General features: G+C 48.2%; 2 pseudogenes; one reads left to right on the top strand and one right to left on the bottom strand.

Moving 5' to 3' along the window:
• Positions 1–1,109, top strand: part of LOC130376214 (lysine-specific histone demethylase 2-like) — a 7,509-nt pseudogene extending 6,400 nt beyond the window's left edge.
• A 63-nt stretch (positions 1,110–1,172) lies between these two features.
• On the bottom strand, positions 1,173–13,060 carry LOC130376213 (cilia- and flagella-associated protein 69-like; annotated as a pseudogene).
• Positions 13,061–13,142: the final 82 nt, after the last annotated feature.

Here is a 13,142-nt window from a genome sequence, read left to right as displayed (position 1 = left end):
GAGGACGAGAGGAGAGAGGAGAGAGGAGAGAGAAGGAGTGAGAGAGAGAGGAGAGGTCGAGGAGAGGAGAGAGAGGAGAGAGAGAGAGAGGAGAGAGAGAGGAGAGAGAGAGAGAGAGAGAGAGAAGAGAGAGGAGGAGAGGAGAGAGAAGGAGGGAGGAGAGGGAGGAGAAGGAGGAGATAGAGAGAAGAGAGAGAGAGAGAGAGAAAGAAAGCAAAGAAGAAATAGAGAGAAGAGAAAGAGAAAAGATAAAGATAGAGGAAGAAAGAAGAGAGAGCGATAGAAAAAATAGGTTACAAAAGAGCCATGACGTGAGAAGAGAGTGAGATAAAGAGAGGAAGTGAAGAGAGAGGGTTGCGTGTCTCAGTGCTGCATGTTGTGTGCGCTTGAACAAACATGTGTGTTAATGGTTGCTGCAGAGCCTTATGTAACCTCAAAACAGGGAATGGAGGAATACCTTTTTTATTCATCCAACCAACAACTCACCATACTCCTTACAAAACACACCATTTGTCCTTGAGAAGATCACACCAACAGAGAATCAGCCATTTGGTTTTCCATTAAGTTGAATGGTTTATGTTCCTCATTCTGTGACACCTGCTTTTTGGGTCAAGGGTGTTCCTTGTTCAGATATATTTTCTCTAATACATTTTCCTTGAAATATTTAGCGGTATTTATATTTCTGTATATAAATTGTAATATTTGCTAACAAACATTTCACACAGGCAGTACAAAATGGGAATAACTGTGCATTGTATGAACATTGTATAGAGGAATTGATCGTGAGGTAATTAAAATATATTAATTAACTGTACCTCATCTTATAATTAAGTAGGATGACAGCTGCATTCTCCCATCTATTATTCACACTCAGTCTTTCGGAGCCAGACTGGGGTTTATTGTAGTGTGAAGCCTCAGACAGACGCCGTCCTGATGTACCATGCAGTCCCTTCATCCACATGGACGGGGGGAGGGGTAGACCAGACAAGGGGAAGGGGGGTGGTGGGGATACACCGCAGCTTGCTGAATGTGCAAATCGAGTGACCTCATCCCTCTCTCTGTGTGACCCCCTCAATGGATCTCGTCCCCAGAGTAGAGATTTTTGGTAATGTTTGGGATAAAAATAAAAAAAGCCACTTAGACACACTGCTTTAGTCCGTCCGTCAGAGGCTGAGATGTTTATTTGAAGCTGATTCGTACACTCTTGTCACACAAGTGGGCAATAAAAGACTTTCAAGCGTAATCCCCTTCCACCCTCTTGAGGCAATCAGGTCGTAGGTTCCTACTGATGAAAAAGATAATCTGCTCTTTTTCTAGAGTTCGCCAATCTCTCACTACACACAGGAAGCCTTGAAACATCGAACCATACAAATAACGTCTGACACAGGGTTATTCCGCTAACAAAATAAGACGATTAAACTGCCTTATTAACGTCCTCTACTGCTTTATTAAGTCAACAGTGAATCCTCACACTAAGCTCTGGACGTTTGGCTTTTGAATAGTGACTCAAGTGGAAGAATCGAGGGCGGGGAGCAGGAGGGTTATGTGACCGACACGGTGCTGAAGTACTCTGGTTCTCGGCCACCAGGGGGCCCCCCCGCCTGCTGAGCGACCCCACGGAGGGGCACTCTCTCCAGTGTCAGCTCCCCAGCGCTATCCAGGTTCAACACGCGGCCCACGAAGTTCTGGAACACAACATCAGCGCCTACACTGTTTATACCCCAGTGTCTACAGTACATAGTATTATCCATTTATTGGTCTTTTATATCACATTGGCAAAGTCTCTACCGCCGTCAAGTTTTTTTTTGCTTCGATTCCGTCTTTGGTGAACAGATTTAACGAATATAGGAAACTGAAACTATAGGAAAAATAATTGATTATTTTCTTTTTTTGACCATTTCAAAAAGGTATCAGTATGTTATTGAAGCCATATCAGCCATCTAAGGCCAGTTTGAAAGACCCTCATCACGATGTGATAACCAGACCACAGACCTCTGACGGGTGGCGGACGCCGCTGTCCGGTTTGGACTTGGACCGGGACAGGTCCATTGTTTTCTCCCTCTGAGATCTGACCTCCTGGGGAAAAGGCTCAGCATTTATTGGAGGCATTGTTTGTGGCTATGTTTATGTGTGGGTGTGTGTGTGACGTGTTTGTTTAGTGTGCATGTGTGTGTGTGTGTGTGTGTGTGTGTGTGTGTGTGTGTGTGTGTGTGTGTGTGTGTGTGTGTGTGTGTGTGTGTGTGTGTGTGTGTGTGTGTTTGTGTGTATGTGCACGTGTTATGTGCATGTGTTAATGTGGTGTTTCTACGTGTTTATGTGTGTTTGTGTTGATGTACGTGTGTGAGTGTGTGGTTTGTGTTAATGTGTGTGTAGTGTAATGTACACCAGAGCTGAAGGGTTGTTGTGATGTTGGTTTGAGGTACCAACCTGTAGGACCTTGTAGTCTGAGGTCCTGGAGACGTACTGGTCCCAGGCCTCGGTGTTGAGCTCCTGCTGCCTCTGACGGGACTTGATCTGTGAGAGAGAAAGAACGGTCGGGACGTTGGGCGAAAACTAAACCTAGTAGTTTAAACTGTCCGACATTTCGGTTCAGACCTCGGCCAAAAACCTCACCCAAAAATCTTTTGGGTTTAGATCGATACAAGGCCTTCGCTGATGATTAAAGAGTTATTGAACCCTAAAATCAAAGGGGGACGGCACCCCCTAAAGGCTGAACCGGATATAGAAACAGCTGTGAATGGCTGTCCCTGTCTATATGGTTTAAAGCCTGGCCTAGTCTTAAAATATCTTTTCAACAGGCGGTTAAGTTCAACGAATCCAAATATAGTAAAAATAGCAATCTAAATTACTATTTTACATTGCATCAATTAACATTAATTGAGAGTTATTTACATAGTAATGTGAATCCTGTTATCCCCTAATGACGAACAAAACGTTCCTACTACCAACCCTTCCCTTTGGATTTCCTAACCTCTGTGTAGACCATCTCCTCCTGGGTGAGCTCGTCCTTCTCCTGGCGCTCCAGGATGGCGCTCTGCTCCTCGGCCACCCGGTTCGCCGTGTCCTCTGCGATCCTCCGCATGGCCTCCAGGGCGGCGGCGTCCGGCCGCACGGGGCGCACGCCTTCCAGCGCCAGCTCCTGGATCACCTCGCCCCACACCTCGCCCACCTGCACCGCCATTTTGTTTTTTTTTAGTAGGAGCCCAGCACAGGAGGCGATGGCTTTTTCAAAAAAACATGAAGATCTACATCGTGGTTCACGATGGTCTAGACCGGTACGGCTCCAGGACTTCAGACTACAAGATCCTACAAGTTGTTCTTCTCATACTAACGTCACAACAACCCTTCACCTCTAATAGTGTTCACTATAAACACACACACACGATACACACACAGTGTTGGTGTCGACTCCAAGCCTGAAAGCACTGGTTCTGGGTTCAGTTGACCCAGAACCGTTCCTCAGTCTACCTGTGGTCATCCTTGAGCAGGATTCCCCCCTTTACCCCTACCTGCTCTCTCTTAATGACACGGATCTGACACCCCTGTGAGGGACCATAAACTAGGACCCACGGATCCAAGGGAGTGTACATATAGACTCCCTCCTAAACCCCCCCCCCACCTTGAAGTCCAGGTATCTCTTGACGATGCTGAGGGTCACGTGGTCCGCGGTGGACAGTCCATGAAGGTCGTGGAAGCCTGGCAGAACACACGAAGGGTCCCATCACACACCTTTCGTCATTTAAAGCACTGCTACTTTACCAGCGGGTTCTGCGTGCGGTTCCGTTACCCAGCTTGCAGAAGATGGAGAACACCTTGGCCCGGAGGTTCTCCGAGAGGTCCAGCACGGCAGGGCTGGGCTGGCCGGCGCTGAAGGAGGTGTCGGACACGGCCTGGTAGCAGCTGAGGAGGGGCCTGGTGGGGTCTGCGGCCCCCCAGGACGGAGGGAAACGGGAGGGGGGGGCCTCAGTGACAAGAGTGGAAGGGCTTCTCGTTGCGGTGCTAAAAGTGTAGGATTGTGTAGTGGGGGGGGGTGTTGAATCCCAGCTCAAAGGTACTGGGTTCAATCAACACAGCCCTGTAAGTATCCTAGAGCAAAGACGCCCTGGTTGTATCTGAAGCTGCAAAAAGTACAAACACTTCAAAAGTATTTATAATCGTTTTGTAAGGATGTGAACAAAATGTCCCTTTTAAGGGAATTCCTCTAAATCCACAGTGGGCGAAAGTGTGGTCAGCTAAACTTCCGTCTTTACTCTTTTGAGCGCAATCTGTTATTTAGAGTTTTGCCCTTAAAAGGGCAAAGTTTCCCTTTGCCCTTTTAAGGGCTTAACATTCTCAACGATCAATATTCACATCACAGGAATGTGAGACAGAAAGGCTTCAGGCATTGAGGTTTGAACCCAGACCCTCCCAGCCAGGGCTGGGGTGTAGTTGAGGGGCGGGGGGGCCTGACCTGATATGCGTCCATGCTGGTCCCGGCCCACCCCCAGCTCCGCCTCCTCCTCCCTCCAGAGGAGGAGCAGCAGGGCGGGGGCGGTCCGGCCCCCGGAGCCCGTCCAGGTCATGACGTGGGACAGGGTCTTGGGGTTGTCACACAGGTCCAGCAGCGTGGCCAGGACCACGCCCCGCATGCAGCGCGGGCTCCACTGGGGGGCAGACAGACCACACCACGGGAGTGAGACCTCATGGGTTCAATCAAAAGGACGTTCCAGGAGGGTTACAATTGCAATGAAACATTTTATGTTTATGACATTTTAATCATGTTTAAAACATCGATTTTATTTTTTTACTTTCAACAAAAAAGCTAAATTTGATTTCCAAGTTTGCAACAAGGATTGAGGGCAAAAAAATATTGGTTTGGGGGACTTGGTTTGGTTTTCTTTTCCTTACGCTGAGCAGATCTAGCAGGAGGAAAACCCCCTCTCTGGCCAGGAAGTAGTCCTCGGTGGTGTAGCATCCCACGATGCAGGACCTGGCGTCAGGGACAAGCGTAGTTACTGCGACTTGTAGCGCCTAAACGCTCAAAGTGCCGACCAGATTATTCTTACTCTTCAGTATAAAACATTGACAACTCCCTGCTCAAATATCTCAACAAATCCATCGAGTTAGCTGCGACCCACAGATGGGAACCCCAGGAGGTCATGGGAGAAGGTGTGTGGACTCACCAGACACAGTCCACCGTGGAGAGGATGAGGCGGTTGTGGCCCAGGCCGCTGTGGAACTTCTCCGGGCTCTCTTCAGGAAGTGCACGGCCATTTCCACTCCCTCGGCTCCAAACAGTTCCTACGGCAACACGGGACATGTGCCATCACTACAGAGCCTCCCCGGGAGGACGGATGGGAGTCTGCTTCCTCAAGGCGCTCAACGTGTCAACAACAGAGGTATCCGTTTTAATGACGAATGCTCCACTTCAGCTCTGAGAGCGGAGCCGTCGGTTAAACTGATAAGCCGACCCGAGGGTTGCGCGGTTTCATTAAAGGGAAACATTACCAGGGTTTGAGTGATGAGGTGATTCATTTGGACGCAGAAGCAGAGTGAAATCACAAATTACAAACCCACCGACAGCTGCTGTGTAGCACAGCTTTGTTAAAATGATAAATCAACCTTCGTTTTAGTGGAGGGCCTTCTCACTTTAAATGAAAAATGAACGGCTGTGGAGATGTGTTTAAAAAGGATGAACAAACCGACATTTCAGGAGCAGAGCTGTATTTTTCCACAGAGACATTCGCAAATGTTTCAACTCCATCGGTGGTTTGTTTTGGGTCGTGCGTTAAAGGACCTAATTTCACCGGCAGCAGGCGTGACGTCGGTCTGCCATTACAAGCCATCTCAAAGTCTATCCATCAAAACCCCCCCTATAGTGTGACATCATCACACGTGGGCCCCTGCACCCAGATGTACAATAGGTAGATCAGTCCACCAGTTGGCCTGGTCCACCGCGCAGACTGATTGGCTGAGCAATCTATCAATCATACATTCATCCGGGCGGACACTCCCACGTGTGATGTCACTGGGGCCACGTGAGAAGGCTCGGTAATGGCTGGTCCCAGCTGACAGGGGGCCCCCTAGAGGACGGGGCCGGGGCCCTACCTTCCTGTGCAGGTCGGTCTCACACAGGGCGGACAGCACCAGCTGGATGTCCGACTTGATCTCCAGGCCGATGGGATCCTGGTCCTCCTCGGGGGTCCCGTCCTCCATCTGCATGAGGACCCCTGGGGGGCGGGGTTAGTGGAGGGACACGTGGTGATTGGTCGAATCATAATGTGTGTACATTAATGAGGGGAACACTGCTTGTCTGCCTGTTTGTCTGACTGTCTGTCTCCTTGTCGGTCCGTCTACCTTCCTACCTGTCTGTCTGTGTACCTGTCCCTTCCTACCTGTCAGTTGGTCTGGCTGTCAGTCATTCTTTCTGTCTGTCTGTCTGTCTCGACCTGTATGCCTGTCTTTGTACCTGTCAACCTTCCTTCCACTCTGTCTGTCTGTCTGTACTGTATAGCTGTCTTACTGCCTGCCTGTCCATCTCACCTATCCACCTCCGAACCTGCCTCCCTGTCTGTCTGCATCTCTACCTGTCTGTCCCTCTTTCTGTCTATCTTCCTGCCCTTGGGTCTTTCTGTCTGTCTGTCCGTCTGTCTGTCTGCATTCCTACCCGTCTGTCGCCTACCACCCCGACCCCTTACCTGCCTCAACCCGTCTGCCTCTCAGCCTGTCGGCCTCCAGCCTCTCAGCCTGTCTGCCTCCCAGCCTGTCTGCCCCTCAGCCTCTCAGCCTGTCTGCCCTCAGCCTGTCTGCCCTCCCAGCCTGTCTGCCCTCTCAGCCTGTCTGCCTCTCAGCCTGTCTGCCTCCCGGCCCGTCTGAGGTTTACCTAGCAGCTGTCCGATGGCGCCCTGGTCGCAGAGGTCCTGGCTGAGGAGCTCGTCCTCCAGGGCCGTCATGGAGCGCAGCGCCCGCACAACAGTACCGCATCTGGGCCTTCTTAGAGGCCCCGCCCCCCCGGCGCCGTGGAAGCTGTGGCCCTGGCCGAAGTAGGTGTCTGCGGCGGACGTTCAAACACACTACTGGTAACTCGTCATACTCTGGATATGACAACAGGCGTATGAACAACTAAACATTTATTTAGCACAGTACTTAATATGTTAATATGTACTATTACTATTTCTAATAAAGGTGGCAACACCGATTTTTTACCCTATTTCGATTTGTGCTTCAGTTCGTATGGATGCCTTTTGACAGTAAAAGGTCAAACTAACTCAAGAGACATTTTTTTTCAGCACATAGTTTCTACAGGATTACCAAGTGTCGTGAAAGAAAATTGGAAAGACAACCTCTACAATATAATTGGATTTTAACCAATACATATACGTCGGAGGCCGTTGCATGTCATCAAGGATGTAGGTAGTGTGTGTGTGTGGTGTGTGTGTGTGTGTGTGTGTGTGTGGAGGGGGGGGGATGAGGGGGCCTGTACCAGAGGCCCGCGGGTGGCTAACCTTGCCCGGCGCACCACTCCAGCAGCAGCAGCAGGCAGGTGTTTCCCGCTGGCCGCTGGTGTAAGTCCTCCACCAGCAGGGGGCCCACCAGGGCCAGCGTGGCCAGGGCCGCAGCGCGCGCCTCCTGCTGCCCGAGGACCATGGCGCCCGGCGCCGCCCGGGCTATGGCCGTCGCCGTGTTTCGCAGCCTTGCCACGTGACAGGGCGAGCATGACCCCCGGGCCTTCACGTAAGAGCTCCATTCAGGAACAAAAGGTAAGATAATAAAGTAATTAGGATACTATCATCAGTTTTGAAAAGGTGCACGGAGGTTGCCGAACAGGATATAGTTAACTGTAAAAAAACCTGCATAAAAGATAAAATCATTGGTGAAGATTTAAATATCAGTTTTAATTTAACAAACAGACACCAAAAACATACGGAAAAAGGTACAGCGTCTCCTCAAGGTCGCTGCTCGCCTCGCTCTATGCATCATATATATTCAGGACGAGTCCCTGGGCGTTGGGTCTGTGGACCGGCGGGACCGTGGGACCCCCCCACTGACCTGCAGGGCCAGAGAGGTCCTTGGACATGCAGACCAGCCAGTTGAGCAGCAGAGTCTTCATCTCAAAGTCCTCGCTGTTGTAGGTCAGCTTCAGGTTGCGGACCAAAGGGTTGTGACTTTTTACTGAAAATAAGTGAATATGAATACAAGCCATCACAGTCAGCATACACACAAGGAGTTAATTATTGCAACCCATTGCTTTATTATAGTCGATAATCCACCTTGAATAATTATGAATGATTAGTCATTCAATGATAAAACAGAAGAGGATGTTCTCACGTTCAGGGAATGTGACGAAAACGACGAGCTGCTTCGCAAACAAACTTTCCTGTAAATCAAACACAGACAATCAGTTACAAATACAAAAAGCAATAACATACAAGGTAAGAGATGTTTTGGTCCAAAAATCACTCTTAGAATATTAACTTTTTACCTTAGTGGAAAGGTCTACATGGCCAGGCCATTGTTTTAATAACTAACCTTTCCTGACCCGCCAAATTGGACAAATCGATCCAACTTTGTGTCTGGCAGGTGTTCATTTGAGACCCATTCATTCGTTAAGATATTATTCAATATATTAAGAGTCGCAATGTGTAACATTTAAACTAGCTCGTAGCTTAAAATAACCTGGACATATATGTAGTGAATGGTGATGCAAGGGGATTTTAATAAATGCATCAATAAAATAAATCCTATATTTGATGAATTCCAAATATGAAAAATGCTGGCAAGCCCTAGCCCCCTTCTTTGCTTAAAATAATCGTACCATCGACCCTTCCAAAACCCCTCCAAGCCAGCCAAGCTACACTAATTAGGGTCAAACAGTTGCACAGCCAGTGAGATTGGACTGAACTCTTATTCTGAAAAATCTCCCGCCACTAACTGGGAGGGGCCCAACCGGTACACACTGCGCCTTTAAGAGATAAACCGGTGTTCAGGTGTGACACGAGAGCAGAGACCCCCTGCGTACTATGAGGGGGACTTGGGGATCTGGGCGATGAGGGTGGTGATGACCAGCAGGTCGTTGCGGAGCTGCAGGTCGTACTGCCTGGAGCCGCGCAGCAGCTGATGGAGGAAGGCCTCCTTCAGGGGCCCTGCCGGGGGCAGCACAGGGAGGGAGGTAGAGCCTCAGGGTGGGTCGTGGCTCCGGAAGTCATTTTAGAGTTCAGATTGCGCTCTTGTTGTCGGGCCTCAGAGTGGATCGTTGGTCCAACAACAAGAGTAAGATTTGAACTCGAGAGTTTAATAGGATAATATCTGGATAATCCTTGAAAAAATCGCCTAAAAATAAACAACACGCCTAAAAAATCTGTCAATCAATAAAAATGAAAGTGTTTACGAACATATATGTAAATATTCTTATCTTTGCTATACATCTATAGAGTTAAATTAATAATCATCAACATCGTCCACATCATGATTACACATTTATGTATATTTATATGCATCTACTATTCAGAATACTTGATCAGTAACGTGTGTTTCAACAGTGCACACACACACACAACAACACACACCACACACACACACACACCACACACACAACACACCACCCACACACACACACACCACACACAACAACCACACAACACACACACACACACAACACAGCACGGGAGCCCCTACAGGATACACTGCATGGTGCTGAGCCTGCCGGGTCACGGCACCTCCCCTGCAGCCGCGCTTCCAGTAAGTGTTACCAACAGGACCTCGGAGGCGGAAGGCGGAACAGCGCCCCTGGTCCCGATCCGGGTCGGCCTGGTCATGGTGAGGCACACCGTCTCGGCCCCGCGGGGCCCTCAGGATACTGGGCGCGTTTGGCGTCTGGTCGGGGAGGGGGGGGGGGGGGGGGGGACGCCACGCGGACACACGGTCAGAGCCTGATTAGCGGTGACACGCTGACGTTGACATTGGGACCTTTATGGGACAAGGACACTCAGCGCCGGGACGTTTGTGACGGAGTGGGCCCCCTGATTGTGGCCCACCGGGTAATGAGATGCTTTGTCCGTCCTCAAGGGTCGAGGTTCGCCTTATTTAACGAAAGAGGCAATTTGTTTCTACTGATGGGCGTGTGTGTGTTTTGAATGTGTAATTGTGTGTGGTGTGTTTTCGAGTGAGTGTGTGTGTGGAGAGTTTGTGAGTGGGTTTGTGTGTGTTTGTGATTGATGGATAAACACATGAGCAGTCATTTGCTAGAGGCACTGGAAAATATGATTGAGTGTGTGTGTATGCCTGGGGGTGTGTGATTTTTTGAGTGTGTTGCTTGTTGCTTGTGTCTATGTGTGTATGTGTATGCTTGTGTGTGTTGTGTATTCTTGCGTGTGTGTGTGTGCGTGAGTGCGTCTGTGTGTGTATGTATGTGTGTATTCTTGCGTGTGTGTGCGTGCGGTGCGTGTGTGTGTGTTCACTGAGGTGCTGGTCATCATCTGCAGGTGTTGCAGGAACCAGCAGTCTGACGGCGGGCTGGTCCTCCAGGGGTGCCATGGAGAGGACCATCGTCTCGGCGACGCAGGCTCTGCTCCAGCACCTGCAGCCGGTACCCTGGGTTGGAGGGATGGCACCCTGCGGGGCAGAGAGGACACGGGTCAAGGGGGAAGGCTGAGTCAGCCCGCTGAGGGGGCTCGGGATGGGACAGCACCCACTATGACTCACATGAGGACGTAGAAGATAACTACGATGGGTGGGATGCGGTATACGATGGGCCTTGAGTGATGGAAGGAATGGAAATGAATAATAATGAATATAAACGAGATAAAGACACAAAAAATAAAGGAGAAGAAGGAAACAAAACCGCCAGAGAGAGAAAGAAAGATAAGGAAAGTAAAGAAAAACAGAAAACTCAGCATCACCACAACGGTCTAGTGTGAAGAAAGAAAGAAATAAAAAGACACAAAAACGGGAAATAAGGTAAAAGAAAGAATAGAAAGAAAGTTTAATAAAGAAAAAAGAAACAAATGAGCGAACAAGGAAAAAAGTAAGAGACAAGGAAAGAAAGAGAGAAAGAAAGAAACGCAGAAAGAAAAAGAAGAAAGGAAAGAAAAGAAAGAAAGAAAAGAAAGAAAGAAGAACAAAGAAAGAAAGAAAGAAAGAAAGAACGAAGAAAAGAAAGAAAGAAGAAAGAAAGAAAGAAAGAAAGAAAGAAAGAAGAAAGAAAGAAAGAAAGAAGAAAGAAAGAAAGAAAGAAAGAAAGAAAGAAAGAAAAGAAAGAAAGAAAGAAGAAAGAAAGAAAGAAAGAGCTAAAGTAGCTAAAGTAGCTTCACCGACACCACCAGAGCGAGGAGAGGGTCTCACTGGAGGAGAGTCTAGAGAATCTCCTGCTAGAGTTGAGAGAGGCAGCGGGCGTCGCGGCGGGGCCCCCCATACCGTCGAGCAGGTGTCTGGGGGCCACGTGGCTGTAGAAGGACTTGAGAGAGCTACACAGCTCGTGTCTCACTTCCACGCTCGGCACTCTCATCAAACACCCTGCGAGATAGACCAACCGCAGCACTATCAGTCTTTTTTATTTAACGAACAGGCCCATATGTCTTATTCTTGAAAAACACGTTTTAGGAAACTGATGTATACCCATGACAGAGAGGAATTCTTTGACATCGTAGGCATAGGCGATCTCATCGGACGCTCTCTCCTTCAGGAAGGGAAGTCTGGCGAAAAAAGTAGGGGAAATACTCAGTTTGTTATTTGCGTTCTGGTATAGTACTCTGCTTGGGTCGAAATGTGTTGTTTCCCTGTTTGGAGGAAGGATCTTACCCACAGATTTTGAGTGCGTCACACAACACAGAGACATACTCGGGGTGGGCCTTTGCCCTCTCCGCACATATATTGAGGATCCTGCCGATTGCCGACAGCTCTTTTAAGATCTGGAAACGTGCGGTTAAGGGTGATCCTGTAAGATGAAAAGCTGTTTTGGCGAAACGGTCCCAGTGAGACATGATGTTGCCCACTTTATTCCTGAACAGGGAAAATGCTGACGGATAAACGATAGAAGTTGTAAATTGGGACCTGGGGGACTTGACATTATCAGGTCCCGATGGACATTCGTATGACGTATGATGTTTATTTTTATCACCACCACAGTAGACTGAGATTAAGCTTTCTAATAATAACATAATACGAGTGTTCAAAAGGATACAAAGCCGTTTTGGGACCTCTGCAGAAGTTTCTTGAGTGTGAAAAGGTGCCTCTCCTTTAAAGTAGCCTTTAATAAAGAAAATACTTGATTAATGTAGCACTATGGTACATGATGTACATAAAAGGAGATGGGTCTAAAACGCTTACTGTCAATGGACCTTCGAGTAGACTGATGACTTTGTTGACCTCCAGGCAAACAGTGGGGATCTGCAGAGAGATGGGTGTAGATGCTTATGAAAATAACCTTTTGGTTACAAGGATGCCCAGCTGATCTTGGGAAGAGTTAGTATGTACATGATTGTTTATATTCGTGTTTTTTGGTGATATTATGATGAAATTACTTCATGCTTATTAATTAGGCTGGAAACCAATTTTCCCAAGACGACAAATAAAGGGTCTCTCTATTCTAGCTCTGGTTTCAAAAGGCATTACAACAGCAGTCAAATATAGCTTAAATCATCTTTTAGCTATAAAGATATTATCATAATATTATTTATATATAACTTATTTGATATTTGATGCCAATGTCCATTGACTACTTATAAACCTCCTTGATCAAAATGCATCTTATCCCTACTTGCTCTTTAATGACCTGTATCTGACTCCACTGTGTGTCACTCTGGATCAAACAGCCTGTAATAACTAAGAGTAAACTTAACTCACTCACCCTGTATGCCTTCCTGTCCTTAGTGGATGTTACCGGCCTCAATAACGGGGCTTCGGGTCTTCGCCTGTGCATTACTTTGTTTGAATCCATGTTCAGCTGTCAAATAACCTTTTGTGATGTCAATCTCAGGGGTCAGCATCGCCGGTTCACGGGGCCACCTAGTGTGTATCCGTCCTCCGATCCGCCCACGGTGACCTCGTCTGTTGTGGCATGAAGAGCCGACACATGTTACGGTACTTTGTTTTTAGCGGGTACCATCAAAGAGTGGGATTAACGGGAAGCGGTCCAAATCCCCCCTTTTATGTTTGCCGGAGTCAGA

This window comes from Gadus chalcogrammus, chromosome 22 (assembly GCF_026213295.1).
Source record: "Gadus chalcogrammus isolate NIFS_2021 chromosome 22, NIFS_Gcha_1.0, whole genome shotgun sequence".
NCBI classification, from domain to species: domain Eukaryota; kingdom Metazoa; phylum Chordata; class Actinopteri; order Gadiformes; family Gadidae; genus Gadus; species Gadus chalcogrammus.
The sequence above is the reverse complement of the archived record's forward strand: the minus strand, read 5'-3'. Positions and strand labels throughout refer to the sequence as shown.